General features: G+C 47.1%; 1 long non-coding RNA gene across 1 annotated transcript in view; it reads left to right on the forward strand.

The window, feature by feature from the left end:
* The window catches only part of LOC124416668, a 53,858-nt gene extending 40,187 nt beyond the window's left edge, over window positions 1-13,671 (forward strand). The window contains exon 3 of the long non-coding RNA XR_006930799.1: window positions 13,609-13,671. This is a non-coding gene — a long non-coding RNA (uncharacterized LOC124416668). The remainder of the gene's footprint in view (window positions 1-13,608) is intronic.
* The last annotated feature ends 2,006 nt before the right edge of the window (window positions 13,672-15,677 follow it).

Genomic DNA, 15,677 nt, shown 5'->3' on the forward strand with positions numbered 1-15,677 from the left:
AGTTACAGGAGGTTCACTGATGAGATTCTGACGGCTCGACAAGCGGCTGACGATGTTCCCGGTAGCGCGACAATTGCGTATAGGTCCTCCAGCGAGAGGTACACAACCGCAGCATTGACCCAGATCGGACTATACACTCGTATGTATATATACATATATATATATATATATATATATATATATATATCTATAATAAGGTAGAAGTGAATTCTCATGACGATGACGGTACAGCCTGCAGCCCTGTCGCAACGGTTGTATTCTCGTCAGGGTTTCCCATAGCGCGACAGTGGGAGCAAGAGCACCGCCTCCCTTCTGCGGACGATGGTTCGGACGATAGAGAAACAACTGCCGGCGAGCGTGGCTGGGGCCCGGACCCGTGAAAAGGCCCCGGACACGGTGTAGGGGCGATAGGGATCGCAGCCGATTAATTGGTATGACGCCGGCATACGGCGAGGCGGGGTGCGAGGTGCTCCTCACGTAGCGGGCAGTCAGGGCTGTGCGAAGGCGAAGGTACGACGGCGTGAGACGTACGTGACAAAAAGCGTAAAACGCGCCGGTAAGGATGGTATCTATCGAGTCTCGCCGGAACTGTAGTTCCGGGGAACGGAGAGCCCAGCTGCCGGAAGTTGCCGACGATCCCTGCACCGCCTAAAGCTCGGCCGAACTTTCCATCCAAACTTTCAGCTTCCATGGTACGTCGCGCCGCTTTGCGACGACCCCTATCTAGAGCTTTATCTGGGCATGCGCCGGACGCCTCGAAGGCTGAACCTCCGAAGGCAAGGCAGGAATCCTTTCGAGGCGAGCTTGCGAGCTGAGCCCAGCAGCTTATCCTCCACGTCTTAGTGCGCCAGAGGACTCACGGCGAAATCTTGAAGTTTCTGGATTCCAGGCTTAACAATCGATTCGGCGCGACTTTCGTACTTCTATTCAACTTTTACCTTCATATCCAATTCTTCTTTCACACAGAGTAATGGGAGCTTTTCAAAGTTTTAAATAGCTTAGTTCTCCAAAGCGAAATATGCGTATCGGAAACAGTGTCACGTTGATAATTTTTTTAAATTTTTTCAATGACTTTCCTTGACTGGTTTTCCGATACAACGATTTCAACTGTTTCAAGCTTATATTCGATACTATAAAATACAGAAATTTATGTGTCCCTATCCAAGTAATATCTAATTAAAACAGTCATATTCTTAGCCAATTGATTTTCGATAGAGCTTGCGAAATGCTACGCTACAATAAAATCTAGCCTTAAGTGAGATTGGGTAAAATTATAACAAAATTATAGATACTGAATAAAAGCGATCTGTGTACTTCAGCGTTTTCAAAAGTATTACCCTGTCAATAAAGGTCGAGTTAGAATGATGTTCTACTGCAATTTGGATAATTGTTTCACTTCCCTCCAAGTAACCCATAACTGGCATCCCTCTACATACCGTGTGAATGACTCCACCGTAATTTCCGAGTCCGGTAAAATTTTTCACGTCAGTATAAATACGTTGAGACTTTAACGACCGGCGTGAAGGAGAAATATTGCACAGGGCTAAGGATAAGTGAAAGAAGGCCGGCCGTGTACATGTAGCATGGCTATCCGGTGGTCATCTTTCCGTGTATTTATCCGGTGGTAAAGTGCAGCTGCCCGATGTCGGTGTGTCGGGTGCCGAATGCGTTCCTCGCATCTCTCGATCTCTCTGATTACCGCGGTCGACGCGAGGTCAGCACTTGGCCCACCTGCGATCGCCTTCACCTGCGCCAAACTCGCTTGCCACGCCGCGTTTCCTCCTCTTCCATTTCCTCTCTGCAGAAATGTTTCTTCGTCAAATTTCTCCGAAGAACATCCGTACAATCGAAGCACAGCAACACGAACAAGGCTCGTGCTTTAGCAGAATAAGGATTGTACTCAAATTTCGACACCGCGATGTATCGCTGCTCCAAGCTGGCATGTATAAACGATATTTAGGTAAGCCGAGTGGTAATTTGAACCGTTAGTTTCAACGCTCAGGCCCTGAGGAGGAGGACTCTGGCCGCACACCTTGCGCGGCAGGTGCCTGTCGTCGAGAGACTCGGATAAGCCAGCCGACGGCACCCTCGACGTCGCGGTGCTGGAAGAAGCCCGGCGTCCTTCTCCGGGGAAACCGGCGCGGCGAGGAGTCGCCCGGTAGTTAAAAGTGTGTTAGTGCAACGGAGATAAGAGCCGTGACCGCAGCGATACGATCTAAAGAACCGCGGCCACCGTGCCAAGGAGGAAAAGACGCACGTCAGTTGTTCGATTCGACGGGCACGAGTGCTGCGACCGGGGAAGTCGGTGTCACGACGTGACTTAACCGTCACGCCGTCGGACGAGCGTGGATTATATGCCCGGGGTGAGATGCCTCGGGGATAACGAATTAACGGAGACATATTGCGCGGGGATTCCGCGGGGAAGAATCGGCCCGACTCGAGTCACCGCACCTGGATGCTCCGTACGTCTCGTGGAAGTTTTCGCGGACGTCGCGACGCTCCTCGACGCCTCCGTCGCGCTCCGTCGACGCCCGTCCCAACGACGTGATTGATGCTTCTCGCCGTTATCTTCCTACTTTCCTTGTTCTTACAGCAATTCATCATCTCCGTCTGTTTTTCACTTACTTTATATGCAACATATTCCATAATTTTTATCCAGTCAGGCCCACGCTACCCTTATAAAACAACAGACTTATACCACGCCACCCCCGAACCCTCACCCTGTAGACCACCCCCAACCCCCGCAGGCCAACCGCCTCGGCTAAGGCGCCGTCGGCGACTTCCACCCACGGGAAACGATACAACTTTTCCGAGATAGGCGCGTCCTCGCTGCCTTTGCGGAGTAAAACGCCCGCTGTCTGTATGCTAAGGTCCTGCGGGGCTGTCGGGGCGGTCAGCCTCCGGTCAGTTTGATTTATTAGGTCTGAGAGCCACCCCCGTGCGCAAAAATTTTAGAGAAAATATGCTGCCCCTTGTATTTCCATAAAGTGAATTATTGGACGGGTCAGATACCGGAGCGCGATGTATACCGGATTCCTGCTGTTTTTTTGCTTTTCCTTTTTTCATCTTCGTTTGCCTTATCTTTACCTTATCTCGAAGAAATTCGACTTGATCCGACGAACGGGTGGGTAGGGCTCGTCTATCTGCGATTCTTTTCCAATTGCAAAAACACCGTGCGCAGATAAAACTGTTTTGCATCGGTTTTCGAAAACCTTGATACGACGCATCGAATTTCAATCTTGATTTACTCGTGCCAAGGACGGGATGCGTATGCGTATCACAAATTTTTCCAACTGTATATCGTTAATTTTGAAAAACTTACGAGTATCTACTCCAAGTATGTATTATACAAATATACGTACACCCATATTATCCACGTACATACAACTTGGCAAACTCGTTAGAATAATTGCAAGAGCTGGTATAAACTTAAACGGAATAATATCGCGGCCTCGGAATTTTATTTAGAATTATTTTTACTCCAACCCCGAATCTACTTGCATAAATCATGCAGATCGTTTAACCGCGAGTCGATAAATTAACTGCACCCCGGCACTTTCTCAAACACCGAGAATAATCCTCCATGTTTCTTCACATCAAACAATTTATTTTGCTTCTCTTCGCTCCGTGCTTCTGTAACACGATTTAAATTTCACTCGAACCTATAACATTGACCCAGAAGAATTGAGTGATTTTGAACAAGGGATGAACAGAACTGTAAACTATCAAAGAATCACGCGACAGGTTCATATCATTCTTGCTCGATGTCTTCATTCTCGAGAGTTTTTCATTACTGAAATGAGGCGACTCATAGTCAGTATCGAAGACGACGAACTCGAGCCAAGAAATTAGTACGCTGCATTCTATCTTAGAAGCCTGTAACGACGATGCAGATCGAGGCGTCGAAACGACGTCACCAACGGAGGAAGAAATATCCGATGGAAGAAGAGGGCCGCTCGAGTGGGTCTCGGGCATAAAATAAGTCGCACTAAGTAAATCCCCGGCTACGGTGAGATGACGCGGCACCGAGGTTACGGGCCGGGGGGCCAAAGAGGAGGGGGCGGGTTCAGGGCGACGCTTTCAGAACTCGAGAGTCGCGCGAAATCTGCATTTTAGCCGGCCTTTCTCCATCCAGGCTTTCGTTCCATCCCCCGCAGAGCCAAAGAGCTTTCGAGAGTCGCGCAAACACTCGGGAGATCTCCCGCCCTCCCCCTCCCTCCTCTCATCCTCATCTCATCTCATCTCTCGTTCGGCTTCTCTTTCGGTTCAGGTCCTTCTCCGCTTCCGATGGAGGCCTCCTCCGACTATCCGCGTGTCACACGCCCGGCCGATCTCGCTCTAGCATTTTAGTATTTACCTTAGAAGAGTGTGAACCCACTTGTTTTATTCGAACGAGATCAGCGCTTTGTCAAAGAAAGGGACAATCGTCCTCCTCTTTCCCCGCGATCACGGCTGCACCGACTGTCGTCTACACAAGTGAGTCAACTTGTGGTCCCAGGATCTCTCTGCCTGACTCGTAACTCAGTCTGCTATAGCTGCCTAGAAAATTTGCAATGAAATTTTACATCAGCGACAGGAGCTGCACACGCACCTTCGATCTAGACTCTCGCCTCGTCATCTCATCCTCCTTTTCATTCGAGTAGAAGATCCGCGCTCCGTCTTCTCCGACCTCTCAGCGCAGCGCCGAGATCTCAAACCAGAGCAAACTCGAAAGCTCCGGAGTGAAAAATTGTTTTCGCCTCGGCAAACGGACGAGCCACGAAGGGCCGCCGGAGGCACGTCAGAGGCGACGGGTAATTAATCCGCGGTTTTTCCTCGTCTAATTAGTTGGATTTATTCCGTTCTGCCCCCTTGCTTCGCTCCTCAACTGGTTCGCCTGTTCGCTCGCTCGCTCTTTGTACCCTAAGTCTCGAGCTGATGTATGGAAATGTATGCGCAAAGACCGAGGCATTTTTCCAACCATGCTGACTTCCCGCGCGAGGCTTCCGGGATTTCGTTTCCAAAGCGTTACGCTAATACTACCCCTAACCTCCCCGAAACACCCCTCGTCGTAATGACACGTCATCTCGTCAAATCGCAGTGTCGCTCAAAGCTCGCCGCAATCTCTATCCCCATCGCAAGTCGACCGAGGACAAATCTTACCTATAGATACTGTATTATCCGCATGTTTTCGATACTCCTTCTTCTCCCACTGTCAGGCCGAGCTGCGGAGGCGCTAACGAACCGCGATATGAAGCCAAAATATTCCGTATGGAAATAATAGGGGAGACTGTTCTGCATCATGCCATGACCTTGGCACGTTTTTTAATTTCATTCGAAACGGGTTCAAGGTTGAGGTTTTTCTTGAACACCACACCGATCTCCGTCCAATCTTTAACGACTGTGAATCGGTCGTGACGAATTATTAAAAAAAAAAAAAAAATTAACTAATCGCAGCAAAGACGAATGAACATTATTTCACACAAATCATTCTCGGTTCACGGAGTTAGGTATAAACTTCTTCCGCGTTTTGGCTTCGACTCAACTATCAGAAATGAAAATCGCGAGCGTAAGCTTCCTGGTCAAGAATTAGGTGTTGAAATACAGAGATTTCGAGGAAGTCATCGCGCCGCGTGTACGATTATACGTCCAAGGTGTGCGTATACGACTCGTCTTGTACGTCGGATTACAGACGGCGTGAGTTTTTAACGAATGTACCTAGGTGGCCACGACGTGGTAGACGAGAAGTAGAGATAAGCCCGCGCGTGTAATTATAGCAACAAGGAAATGTACGGGCGAGGCAATAAACGTGGCAGAAGACGCGCAACAGTACGACGGCTCCGTGGCGATTCGCAGCGGTGGTTTGAAAACTCCAGCACAGAGGCATCGGGTATATATATCAACTAATTGGTGTGGGTTGCGGCTTACAGAAACCCACCAGAGCGGCAAGACAAAAGAATGGCGGGTATGTCTCCTGGAGAAGGACCCAGGAGGGTCTGGCCGTCCTGGACGCACCGCCGAAGTTTGCTACAAGCTCGGAGTAACAGTTTCGCGGGCAATATGGCAGCCCCAGGACGTCCGGTATCGCTAGCATTAAATTGAGACGACGGACGCAGCAGATGCGTTATCTTACTCACGGTTGTAATTCTTACTGTATTACTGTGGAAAGTAATAGCCCCTCACCAAAGCCGAAGGGTCAGACACCGAGCCTTCGCGTATCCTCTAACAATAAGCTCCGATCACCTGCTTTTCGAATGTTGTATATATTCTATATACTGGCCAACGGCATTCGAAGGAACACTTTTATGCCAAAGATTCAAGACTTAGTATATGTTTTTAATATTTACTCGGCATAGGAAAGACTTGGATCATTTCGTTTCAGAAGCACCTAAATCTTCGGTACAAATAATGAATAGTTGCGTTTGGTTTATTGTCCTATCGCAAAATTAGGTACAACGAATCTCGAAAATGTCCAAGAGTCAAATTTCATATCGTTAGACTGATAAAATAACACTACAATGACTTTACAGCCTTCTTCCAAAACTATAACACATGCATCGATTCAGCGTAGTTGAGTAGGTACTCCAACTTTTATCCAATCAACTTGAAATTTTGGCAAAATCTTTAAAACTTTTTAATCGATTCAACCTTGTGGCTAGATTTTTGAATTTCCAAATTTGTTTTTCATCTATTTCACGATCGAAAGATGAAATTTTTTGTTCATAATCGTACATATATTTGAAAAAGCTTGTCTTTTAACATTTGGGCTACGACATAACTAACCCAAAAAAATGTTTTTACCTAAAGAATATTTTACTATCTGTTACAAGTTGGACAGTGACGTCAGGAGATGCACCACCACAAAGGCCCTCGAGTTTGGAATCGTTCGCTACCTATATGCGCCATGCCACAATTTCATTACTAATTCCGATAAAAAAAATTCTCCAATGTTCTTGAAACTGTAATTAATAAAGCCCTTGAACTCAAATTGCTCCAAGTGTTTCCATTTTCTTCAAAAAAAAAAAAGAAAAAAAAAAACAAATACTGTTATACATAGGTATGATCTTAGACCATCCTGCAGGCTCTATCCCCTCTCCCCCTCAACTGAGCACAGTAATTCGTGCTCTGTTTAATCCCAACGTATAGGTTATCGCGTAGGCCTTCGTCGTCTGTAGATAAATAAATTTGAAGGTACGAAACGAGCGCGTAGCTGAGCAGAGGCATATCTCCGAGACTGTAAGAGTAGCTGGTGCGTGTACCCAGTTGCGGGCTGTTACATTTCCCGGTGGAGTTGTTCGCGTTTCATCCTTTCAGCCGGGCATTAAGCGCGGTGTACGAAAGTCGGTCCGCGGCACGCAGGCAGCTACAACCCGTGGAAGTTGGTGGTAGGTGTGTTCGGTCGTAGGAACGCCATCCAGTCCCGATGCCATGCTAGTGGGTGGGAAGGCTGCGTGACGGGGCAATTGCGAACCGTGACTAAAATATTTAAAAATATGTATCTTTCTGACCGGACTACCGTCCAGCCGCGGTTCCAGACCTGGTTCCAAGCCGAGCTCTACTTCCACTTCGAGTTCCACCCTACAGCCTGACGGCCTGCCGAGTTACCGGCGTGTATTTCATTTCACGTTTCCTTCCTGTTGCGACCCGGGTGTGCAGGCTCAGTTCGTCGACCAGGAGGATCGGTCCCGGAGACCGGCGCAACGCTGCGTCTTTTTTTTAAATTTCAAACTCACGATGTCGGCCAGTAACCAACCTGGAGAACACAATCGTCTAACCAGTCGAAAGTTACGAACCGCTCAAGTATGGGCTACGTATCGTAACTTTAGCATTCGTCATTAGCATGAGGCGGTGGGCTCACAGAAGCCAACTGAAATCGAAATAACCGGGACAACGATAATCTAGTCCCTTATTGCGTAGATACGAGCCGCGTGTACGCCGGTATATCCACGTGAAACACAATCGCAAGTGCGCACGAATACAGGGACTGCCACGATGTGCCAGCACACCGGTGCACGCAGGGCGTCCCGTACCTCGGCTGATGCATATTCATGATTTTTTCATCGGTGGACACCGCGGGAAAAGGAAGTAGGCACGTCTGTTTGTTGTGGGACCGCGTATGGGGCCCATAGCGCAGCGGATAGGAGTCCGTAACGTCCTGGAGAACCGATAATACCAGTTCGCAGTAGCCCGCAGCTCCTAGCGACACGTTCTGACAAGTAACGCTCATAAAATCCCCCTTCCCGTTGCCTGCTCATGCCGTTTGTTCGGCCACGGTTTTCGGTTTTTCGTTTCTTTAATTCTCTCCACGCAGTGAGGCAGTTTATCGAGATGAACTTTAATTGTACAGAAAACTTGATCTACCTCAAGGAAATGGAATGAGAATTAGTTACTTCATTTTTGTGTATAATCAACTGTACATATACAGCTTATTGGCTGTAAGTATTGTTTGAGAAGCACACATAAAGGAAGAAACGTTGTAAGAAGTTCATTTAGGCTAACCATTTACGGAAAGATTCAAAGCGTACATTTATACACACTTTTTCGTAGGATTATGTGACGATTATTCAAACCTTTGTAACACATACAGACAAAGAAAACTCATTATAAACGAAAGTCTACTGATCTGTAAGGCACTTTGTAAGTTAATATTTCCAACTTCCGATATTGTAGCTTTCAACCAATGAGGATAATCAGCGAATAAAGGTAGAAAAGATAAGTTTAACTTCATTCCCTGACACCCTGATCTGCATACTGAAGGTTTTTGTTAATTACTATCAGAATTCTGAGGTCCCTCGAAGGTACCGGGGGCCAAAATTGCTTTGGCAAAAGATGCAAGGATCACTCGTTGAGTGTATACATTATGCACTAAATCGCAGGTCGAGGTTTTCGAGACCCTTTGAACACTGGAGGCAGGCGGAGGCCGCAGTAATGGCCGGGTGGATAAAAATATTCATTGGCGTTGAGTAGCGACCGGACGGGGGAGACAACTTACATTTTTATGGGGCTTAATTGTAAAGGCTGCAGCGATGCTCGGGAGGAGTCGAGAGCAGGGTAGTAACCGGGGCTTCTATTTCCCGTTTCGCCGTAGCCGGTATATACTTGCCGCATTAATTTAATTGTTTCGTTGAGCCGCGTGAATTGCCGTTTGCTCAAAATCCCCCGGAACGGCGTTAGTATCTCGTTCGCGGTCCTCAAAAAATTAAGCGCCCAACGACTTTCCGGCCGTAGCTCAGCACCGCCACGAATATAAGCTCACAAATTTCTTTAATCTGATTAGCAAGCGCTGAAAAGCTCTCTACTTCAGACTCGAGAATAAGAAGTCATAAAATTCTTGTCGACATCGCGTTTGTTGTTATGCCTCGGTATGTCCCTGCAGTACAGAAGCATCTGTAATATACAAAAATGCGATACAGCAGCCACACCACGCTCTCCGTTATCCGAGAAAAAGTTAAAATTTCCAGCCATCGATCAGCTTCGATACGTCGCTTTCAAATCTTAATTTATAAGCATAACAAATCAGCATTTGATGTGATAGAATAGGTATCCTTCAGGATCCCAGGGAGGAAAAACAGGTCCGAGAATTATACATCTGGCGCCGGTGAAAACAATACCGTTGAAAAGGAGGAAGCGACTGCAGTAGGGGAAAGGGAAGGAGGAAGTTAAGGAACGGGACCATCTCCGGCGGGGACTCGAGTGGGCAGCAGTTAGCGCCAAAATAAAATAAGGATGGAGTGAAATAAAAGGCAGGAAAAATAAGTCGACTCTTATCTCGGGCAGTCGCACGACGGCGGGTCCCCTTCGGGGCATGCATATTCAGGAGCCTCCACTCTTCTTTCTCTCTGCCCTCTTCCACCCAGCTCTCGCCTGGCTCGGTGCGTTCGCCACCCTTAAGCTCGGCTCGGCCGGCTGGTGCCGCCTGTTTCTTTATTCTCCGTAATATACCTTACATATATATACGGTATAAGTTTGGGCAGTCTATATTTACACGAGCTAATTTCTAGGCTTCCTCTCCTTTAATTGCGTTACCGCGATAATAAGACCCGCGAACCGTAAAGCGCGGCTAACCGGAAGGCAGTCGGTGGTCAACCCGACTCAAAGAAGTCCGAAAGTCCAAGCCGTAACGAGTTGACACCTATTCCACGATCAATCTTTACGCGATTGCAAGAGCCGGACTAACCGGTTGACAATCATCGCAGTCGGATTCCATGTCTGGATTCAATTTCCAATCGAGTCCACCTCCGCAACGGATACCAAGAATCAGAAGAATGGCAGCTGTGCACCTAAGTCGAGCATATATATTCTGTAAGGCAATCGATTAGGAAAATTCGGGGATATTTTTCATTTCTTTTCAGAATTTGAAAGGGTGGGGGTCAAAACTTGAAAGGGATGTGGAAATAAAAATGATGAAAGATGAATTGTTTGAAATCTTGATTTATCAAAGTATTACGGATTAGCAGTCATTCTAATCAGTCACACTTTCGAATACCAAAATTTCGAACAATTCGTCTTTTGTTATTTTAATTTCGCATGTTTGAAATTTCGATATATCGGCCATTCAAAATATTGACACTTCCAAGTTTTGACGCTGACGCGGGTGAAAATTTTGTACATAAAACGAGAGAATTCTTATTATGTACCTTTAATTGATGAAAACTTAGAGCTATTCTACATCCTTGAGCACCTAAATAATTATTGTATTAAAAACCTGATGACACTCTATTCAGCGATACTAGAAAATATTGAAAAGTAATAAATTAACGATTTCTTTCCTTCCTCCTATGAGTTTTCTAAAATGTTATATCCTTTACTTTTCAAGAAAAACGCAATAATAAACAAATTTACTATATCCTGTAAGTTTATAATCTGCGTTGCGAACTTTTAAGATCGTACCTACGCGTTTCATTTCGCGTCGATGCTCGTTAGTTTTGCATTCAAGGTGCGTATATCAGCGATGAAAATAAGGTCACAGTGCACCAATGCCAGCGTCGTTAATTCTCCCGATTGACGGGAGAGCAAAAATAAAAACGTAACAGAAATTTCTCGGGCTATGAAAATGGGGCCCCACTTTCGCGGCCAAGGACCGATAGAGATCATTTGGGCCGCGGGAGATTTTCGTCTTTTTGTCGTTGCCGATGCGAGAGAATCGAGTCGGAGACGGACGCGCTGTGCCAGATGGATTGAACAATGGGTGCGGCAAACGGCGAAGCGCATTCCTCGTTCGAGTCCGATGACATCGTTTCGTAGCGTCACACCTTGCTCACGTGTCTCCGCGTGGATTGGGGTACGTGACTCGTGCGGGAGGCGAGCGTCTCGACGCTTCGCGATATCTTTTCGGCTCTACAGCATGCCGCGTGATATTGATGAAGATTCGAGCCACGTAGAGAGCGCGAAATGGCGTCGCGAACCGCGGCCACAGAGTGCCGGGAGTCTTCGATGAGGTTCGACTTAAGGTGGGACCTGCAGGATGACGATGTCCAGGAGAAGCCATCCGCGTCGCCTCTCACCTCTCACCAAACGCACGGTGCAACGGGCACTTCGGCACCTGCCGCTCATTAGAAACCTTATCGCTAATTAATCCGTAAAGCCGTAACTTCACGGTCCCCTGTCTCAGAGCCCTTTACCCGCCAGAATATCACACTATGACGAAACCGTAACGAAGCACCGGAGCACCGAGCTCAAGGTAAGTTAAGCTTTGGGTATAACGTTCCAAAGCGCGTCGGGTGAGGATGCGGTAAAACCGCCAAACCTTTTTCTTTAATCTCTATGACTGTTTTTTTTCTTCTTTCTCTTTTTTCTCTTGCCGTATTCCGATCGCGGCTCGACACGGGGGTCAAAGCGGAATATTCTACACGCCGATGTGAAACCCATCGTACCGAAGACTCGTTGAAGAGCTTTTAATTTTTCTCGAGTGAAAATGCGTCGAGCGGTTGGTTGTTGGTTAAAAGTACCGTGCGTATGATATATAAAACGGACACGCAATAGCTGTACAACGGCGACAAATGTTTTGTACTCGTTTGACTAATTACAACGTTATAACTTTGACTTCAAAGTGTTCAGCTGGGTGATTTACATTTGAGGAGTAGGTAGGCATGTATATTTCGACCGCGGCTCGCTGACACCGAAAGTCCCGCTTCGCCCACGCGTAATTATTCCGCAAGTCTCACAAAACTAATTACTCCTTCGCGTTTATGTAATACCACAGCAGGACTCCGACACTTCGCAATGGAGAAAATACGCGGCCCACCCCCATCGGTGCAAACTCACGAATCCAAGAAAACCAAAACGAAAAAGTGAGGTATTCATGCTTGGAGAGAAATCTGTTGATTATTATTCATTTTGGAAGATCAATATCAATATCAATTTCGTGTCATACACCGGCTCACTTAATTGCTATTTTCTTCCCGTCAGAATGAATCGACAAAGTATGCAAAACCCAAGGCGAGAGGAAGGTGGAGCGGAGATGAGCGAAGGAGATATTTGATCAGTGCACTGCCATGCAGGAAGAACAGCATCTGCAGTTGCGGCATGGCACGTGCCCCGCGCCCATGTGACCAGTTGTGCGAGTGTGCCGAGACTCGACTAATGGAATAATGGCTAATTTCATTCATTTGGCGTCGTTGTGGACGACGTGGCGTGTGTTGTGGACGCGGAGAGGTAAAAGGAGGAAGAATTCATGTTTATTAATGGGCGGGAGGATCGATTCGCTGTTTCACTCTTGCTTTTCAGATAATGAAACTGACCTAGGGCAATCTATGAGCCGTTTAAATTCAAATAGACGCGGCATATTGTGTGTACCTACATGCATCATGCATCCGAACCGGCGGCAAGTCGGTGAACCGCGGCATGCGCGTATTGTAATTTTGGTGCTCATTCTTTCACATGTGACGTCCTAAGCGGACGATATGAGCTCACGCATGCAGATCGTTATGGATGGATGGATGGATGGATGGATGGATTGATGGTCCTCTATCGGCCATGCGAATGCCCCCGGGTGCCATGGCTTATACCCACGAAGCATACGCAAGAAGCCGGGGCAACTTGTTAATTATTAATCAACATGTTTAATTCATATTGCGCGCGCGCGCGGCAGCTCGCTTCTGTTTGTTTCCTTGATGCGCTCTAAGGTCCTGTAGTACCTACTTAACTCTGCGCCGGTGGTTAACGAATGGTACTTAAGTATGCTCAACTCAAATGTAAGCTTCCGAGCAACAATCTTACTATATATTCACCACGTGTGCATCCGCGCATCGCAAGGTCGTCTCGCGCACATGACGCATATCATTTACGTAGTACGCCAGCTACTTATGCCTGCCACCGCCTTGTGTACACGCCGTTTCTTAAAACGCATTAATTAACCCGATCCCAACGAACCGATCCGATCCACCGGTTACACAACCATTGCAGGCTCCCTTCGCCCCTCGCCTCTTCAATGGCACGTGCTCTTTCTTCTTCTTCTTCTTTTCCACTGAGTTTATTCACCGAGATTCGATCATTCCGTCACACCGTCTATAAATCGCTCACCTGCTTTGCCTGACAATTCCAACATCACTCTACACTCGCGATCTGCGTGATCAAAATTTACATACGATTGTCACAAAAATAAATAAGCAAAACAATGAATTCCATTAGCATTCGATACCAGCGTCTCACGGATAATCAAATATTTCCTGAATATGTTTCCTGATCATTTCCTGATTGGCGTCATACGAAATCGTTGCTAAGTACATGGCCATACTCAGGCGTATGGAATGGCCAAATCATTGCTAGTAATTCGGGTAGCCAGAGATTTAAATTTTCGGTAAGCCACAGCTTAAGCTTTACGTAAGTGATCCATTACCCACAGTGTTGAATTTGATATTAATAGACGACACTGATTACCAGGAAATTAAATTTTTCTGAACGAAAAACGAAATTATGGAAAGACAATAACGCCATCCTTCTTGGGTTCATTCTTTGTCAATTGATATGAAAAAATATTGAATTCAACATCTATCATATTGGATTCGAGTTGTAGAATTCTTAAATTCGGTATTACCAGAGTATTAACAGTGCACAACCACAAGTTGAAGGAACTATCCTTCCATTCCGATTCAACATCGCTTCATCAACGAAAATTTATTCCAAAGCTTGAAAGCTTGAATCAACGTTCCGGAAATCCACAAGCAAAGTACAAAATAACACATATTACAGTATACAACGTCTGTGGTCTGCAAGACCTGAAACTTTCCGAGTGATACTTCGAGTGCTTGGTGAAAAACGATCGAACCTCTCGTCGATTCTAGTAGACTTGCACCCACCTATGCGACCTCTAAGCTGGTATCAAGGCCTGCATTCGGAGCTTGTGCAGGCAGTTTTATGTATCATATGGGGTGGCCCGTGCGCCGCTCGACTCGGGGGTGTTTATGGGTTTATTATACGATGAGTCGACTGGCTCTGTGGCATACACATGCGTATGGGTGCTCGGGTAACAACCGCGTACCCACGCCGATGTATGGATACATTTATAAGTTGCATACACGATAACAGCGTCCGTGAACTCGGGCGAGACGCGTGCGGAGATCATCTTGGCGTCCACCACGCTCGTCGCGGTTGCAGCAGGCGAGCTGGGCCTTCGGTAACGTATACGTTCGGAGCTCGGAAGGCCATAAAAAATACCTACTCACGAAGTGAAAATAAATCTAGTCTAACCTAACTCGGGCAACTACCCCCGGAAACGCCGAGACCGAGTAATAGAAACGAATGGCAAGGGAAGAGAATAGTTTATATATATATATATATATATATACATTGTATATACTCGTATATATATATATCTCGATATGTCGTAAAATTTCACTGCCCCGCTTCCGCGGTACAGTAGACGCTCTACGCTGCCAGCGTTTGTGATTTTTTCACCTAATGACAGTCGACGAGTGAGCTTTGTTATATCTTCCGAGGTCTTTGGACGTTTTCCGCAAGACTAGAGCCACGAGTTATTTCGATCGACGATTCTGTTATCATTTAATCACTGTGAGTCGATGAGGTAGAGTGCCTGCAGGTCCTTGCGCTGCTCCTCAACGTCATGACGTTTCCGTGATCAATTACCATTCCCCTTATTAGTTTCACAAAGTGATCGCGGTCCGTGCAGCCGGCAGCCATCACCGAGGGAAGAGAATCGAATAAAATACAGTTTCCCAGCACCATCTGAACCACCTCTGTGTTTCCAGCTCTCGAGGAGTTTCCGCTGCTTCTCCTCCTACTCCTCCTCCTCCTTCTTCTTCTTCTACTTCTTCTTGTTCTTCTTCTTCTCTGCCGGAGTAAGGAAACGAGAGGAAAAGAAAATGTTATCGAAGGTTTACCAGAGCTGTAAGAGGCGCTGCAGGAGAGTCACGGGGGCGAGACGAGGTTCAGTTCATTGCAGGAGTCATCAGTATCCATAAGTGATGAGTTGCCCCTCCCGCCCTCCCACGTTCCTTCATCCCTTCCCTGGTCCACCCCTGCCGCTATCGCGAGGAGTTTGCGAGGCTGAAGGCAGGCTGGCACCTGGTTCGGTTGTTCGCCGCGGCTACCCACACCCCCGTTTCAGCCCCTAGCCGCTAGGAAAGGGGTTCATTTTCTTAGGTCAACGTATAATGAGGACTCTGGGCGACGAGAGAATGCGGACCAGCCGCTCTAGACCAATCCGCGTTCTCCTGGCGAACCCCCAGGTCGGCAGGGTG

Source organism: Diprion similis, chromosome 2 (assembly GCF_021155765.1).
Source record: "Diprion similis isolate iyDipSimi1 chromosome 2, iyDipSimi1.1, whole genome shotgun sequence".
Classification (NCBI taxonomy): Eukaryota; Metazoa; Arthropoda; class Insecta; order Hymenoptera; family Diprionidae; genus Diprion; species Diprion similis.